This window comes from Drosophila ananassae, chromosome XR (genome assembly GCF_017639315.1).
Source record: "Drosophila ananassae strain 14024-0371.13 chromosome XR, ASM1763931v2, whole genome shotgun sequence".
Lineage (NCBI taxonomy): Eukaryota > Metazoa > Arthropoda > Insecta > Diptera > Drosophilidae > Drosophila > Drosophila ananassae.
In genome coordinates, this window is record NC_057932.1 from 11,473,526 (window position 1) to 11,478,402 (window position 4,877).

Below are 4,877 nucleotides of genomic sequence, written 5' to 3' on the forward strand. Positions count from 1 at the left end.
GTAGAACAGAATTTTTATAAATGTTTCTTTAGTCATTTAAGTCCGAATTAGTTTCGATTCAAAACCATGAGCATCATGTTTTCGATTTTTTAGTTATAAGTTTATCTAACCTAAATTTCTCTCCGTGTATATAAATGCTCGTATGCAAGCTTAAAGCTTTTATATGCAAGAACCAGTCTCCATAATCATCTAACGATAAGGAATCTCTACACTTTTGAGCAGACAACACATATTTAAATACCCAATTTTGGAGATATGGCCGCTTTTAGATCAATTACAGCTTTCAGCCCTCGGAAGATCGATCTTTCTACGCTGGATCAGGAGTAAATACTGTGAGTCATTTTGTGCATGGCTTTTACAATATCCTAAATTCTCCACTGATTGGTGTTGTGGCCGATGAAAGCAATCGGGAACAGGGTTGCCACCTAGGGGAGGTAAAAGGGCGCAGGGCTGCCACCTTGTTCCGATCAGGGAAATTTTGCGAATAAGAGGGTTGATGACCTGGGACGGATCGGGTCCGGAACAACGGTCCGATCCGAATGACCTTGCCAGGGAAAGATCGAAGTGAAGGTGAATTGAAAGGCAGTGGTCAAGCGGTGCGGTCGCAGGCACATAAAATAAAAAAAAAAAAGAGGAAGAAAAAAAAAAGGAGAAAGAGCTTTCTCATGTTCGGTGACGCGAAGAAAATATAATTTTTCTACAAAGCGGGGAGACAAAGCGGGAAGCAGGATCGGCAGGAAAATAAGGTAAGAGGTCGGTCCAGGAAGGAGAGCCGTAATTAATGGGCTTCTTCATTCCAGGACCAACCAGACTCGCATCTCCGGGGGAAGAAGCCAGGCCGTGAAAAAAAGGAAGCTAGGCCTGGCGTGTTTTTTTTATGGGGGATTTAAAAAAGGTCTCAAAAATCAAGAAACCCAACGGTCGTTTGATCCCCCTTTTTTTTATACCCTTGCAGAGGGTATTATAATTTTGGTCAAAAGTGTGCAACGCAGTGAAGGAGACATCTCCGACCCTATAAAGTATATATATTCTTGATCAGGATCACCTCCTGAGTCGATATGAGCATGTCCGTCTGTCCGTCGGTCCGTCTGTCCGTCTGTCTGTTTCTACGCAAACTAGTCTCTCAGTTTTAAAGCTATCGAGTTGAAACTTTGCACACACCCTTCTTTCCTTTGCATGCAGTATATAAGTCGGAACGGCCGGGATCGGTCGACTATATCCTATAGCTGCCATATAACTGATTGATCGGAAATGCCATAACTTTGGTGTTTTTTAAGTTGGAGAGTTGAGTCTTTCCACACATGTTATATTTGACCAAAATATCTTGTGTACAAAATTTCATAAGGATCGGCAGACTATATCCTATAGCTGTCATAGAACGATCGAAATTGGCATAACTTTGTTGTTTTTTAAGTTAGAAAGATGGGATTTGGTACAGATTCAATTTTGGGAAAAAAAATCTGATTTGTCGAATTTCATAAGGATCGGCCAACTATATCCTATAGCTGTCATATAACTGATTGATCGGAAATGCTATAACTTCGTTGTTTTTCAAGTTAGAAGCATGGGAGTTTCAATGGATTCCTCTTTTGGCAAAATAATTCGATATGCCAAATTTCATAAGGATCGGCCGACTATATACGATCCGCCATATATCTAATAATATAAGATGCGTGGCGCCACCTAGCGGACTGCGACTCAACTGCAAGGGTATATCAACTTCGGCTACGCCCGAAGTTAGCTTTCCTTTCTTGTTTCCTATTGATTTTGGCGCCGCAGTTTTTTTTTTGGCGCCTTGCTAAGGATTGAAGCCGGACCTGAAATGTGATTGTGAAGGGCTGCTGAAAGTGTTGATATAACCTACCGAGAACGGACCGCAGGCTAGGAGGCTCCTTTTTTTATATACATATATGACGGGTTGGCCATAATCCGGAGAATTGCCCCACCTTCTCGGGGCCGGAATCCACCCACGAAGGAAAGAAGCCTGGAAGATAGCCGACCGTGATTGGAAATCCGATAGAGATATACATTAGGAGAGAACCGTTTTGCGCTATTGATTATTTATTTCTATTTTATAATTATTTAGTATTTAATTTTAATGCCCATTTATTTTTGTGTTGGTGTATGTGTAGTTCATTGTTATTTAATTATTCCGTATTTTTTTATTCTGGTTTGATTTTTTTTTATTTTAAATACATTTTTTTTTTTATTTGTACATTTAAATGTAAGTTCCGATCGCGGCCGTTGGAGCTAACAGTTGACAATTTCCGAAGGAAATTAAATAAATTTCCTTTTTGTTTTGGCGGTAGTCCCTACGTCTTAAGGAGAGCTCTCTTAGGTAGGGATATAAACCCGGGCGGAAAATGAGTTTGTTATAATATTATGATAATTGCCGTATTATTATGAGTTAAGCCTAAAGCAAAACCAAAGCTTCGGAATAGGAAAAAGTAAAAGATAGAGATAGAAAACTGATTAAGCATAATTTGTATAGATTATTTAATAACAAGAAAGGAAAGCTAATTTCGGGCGGAGCCGAAGTTGATATACCCTTGCAGTTCAGTCGCAGTCCGCTAGGTGGCGCCACTCATCTTATATTATTACATATATAGCGGATCGTATATAGTCGGCCGATCCTTATGAAATTTGGCAGATCGGATTGTTTTTCCCAAAATAGAATCTGTACCAAATCCCATCTTTCTAACTTAAAAAACACTAAAGTTATGCCGATTTCGATGGTTGTATGACAGCTATAGGATATAGTCGGCCGATCCTTATGAAATTTTGTGCATAAGATATTTTGGTCAAATATAACATGTGTGGAAAGTCCCAACCCTCTAACTTAAAAAAACACCAAAGTTATGGCATTTCCGATCAATCAGTTATATGGCAGCTATAGGATATAGTCGACCGATCCCGGCCGTTCCGACTTATATACTGCCTGCAAGGAAAAGAAGGATGTGTGAAAAGTTTCAACTCGATAGCTCCAAAACTGAGAGACTAGTTTGCGTAGAAACCGACAGACAGACAGACAGACGGACAGACGGACATGCTCATATCGACTCAGGAGGTGATCCTGATCAAGAATATATATACTTTATAGGGTCGGAGATGTCTCCTTCACTGCGTTGCACACTTTTGACCAAAATTATAATACCCTCTGCAAGGGTATAAAAATTTGAATGAAAAAATGAAGACTGAGTAGAGGATAAAGTGGGGGTTAGGGATAGGATAATGGGAAAGTTGGAGGGGATTGAGAGGAAAGAAGTAAGGGCGGACGCAAGTGTTTATTATTGTTAGCGGTCTGTATGGGAAGGCTCAGGGAAACCTCGGCCCTGGATGAGCTAGCCGGAGCCTGACCCATGCCGATTGGCGGACCGTCGGACCAGGAGTTGGTCATAATATTGGAAAAATTTTTTTTTAATAATTTTTACTACAGAAAATTTTTAATTCTTCGGCTATATATAAAGTTTCCTCGCGCACGCCAAGGCATGCAGGTCGTCATTTAATAATTTTTATAACAATCTGCCAAATAATGTAGCATCCCTGGTTGTCAATGAATTTAAAAAAAAGAAATAACGTAAATGTATTGCAAAGCTTTAAGCGTGAACTGAGAGTAAATCATTTAGCATTTAAATTGCGTTTAATGAAATATTTAAGCCTCTTCAAGGTGTAACTTTCTAATGCCGAAGCAATGTTTGTAAATTTTAAGATAACTTTTGAACATCTTTTCTCGAATCTTATACACATTAGCAAGTCAGAAGAAAACTGAATCGAAGATAGTTATGAAGAATTTTCTACTTTTATATAAAAATTGTTTTGTTAAATTTATCGGAGTATTTTAGTACATTTATCATTATGTTAGCATGTAAGTTTATCTGCAAAAATGAAACCCTGTTAATCTTGAATCATGAAAATTGACTAAACCTTATTCATCTGAACTCAGCTTATGACCTAGCGGTCGTAGGATAAAGGGGTCATCAGGGCCAATCTCAAGGATGATGATCATAGGTTGGGAGAGCAAATGGGAGCCACATCTACACCAGTGGTTCCGCCTAGTTTACGTCTTCGCGCTCTCGTCCTTCTCTATCCACCTCTATAAAATTTGATCTTCTATATACTCTACCGGTTTTATCTTGCAATTCCTCTGTCGCTAGCACGCTCAATTCTCGACTTTAGAGTATTAATATGTAACCTGTGCGAAGACCTCCACCCCCAAGCCGACGAGCTAGAGCCGAACTCTATAGCGTGCCCCAGTAAAGACGGGTCCCTTCCATTACACACACCGTTACACGTTACAATCTGATTGGTTGAATGAAAAATGCGCCCAATCAACATCGAAAAATCCTGACTGTGGATGACCCAAAGCAGATTTTAAAGAAGCGTCTGAAAATTGCTGATTTGTCAAAAACCAAAGAATCTATTGCTACTATATTACACTCATGCAATTCATCTCAACAGAATTTACAGAATTGAATCTTGTTGAAGTCTTATCACTCTTTCTTGATACAAATATGAGTAAACATCAATATTTGCTTATTCGTAGTTTTGTTATTAGTAAAATATCTATCGACTTAATACCAAGTTACGTAAAATTTCTGGCAGGGATTACGGATGGGGATTATTTAGGGATTACAATTTAACCAACGTTGCACTGTGGTCCCAAATCCCGATTTGGTGGCATAAAGTCCCAAATTTCATGGAAGAAAATCTGAATTTTTTTTTTATATATTTAAACTAGATACCCTAGATAGAAAGTATCAATAAATATTTTTGTCAAAAATGCAACCTTGCAATTTTTACAGATGTTTAAAGTCAGGTGATTGAGCAGGTGATTTTTGTGACAAAATTGGCGGTAAATATTTAATAACTTTGAGAGC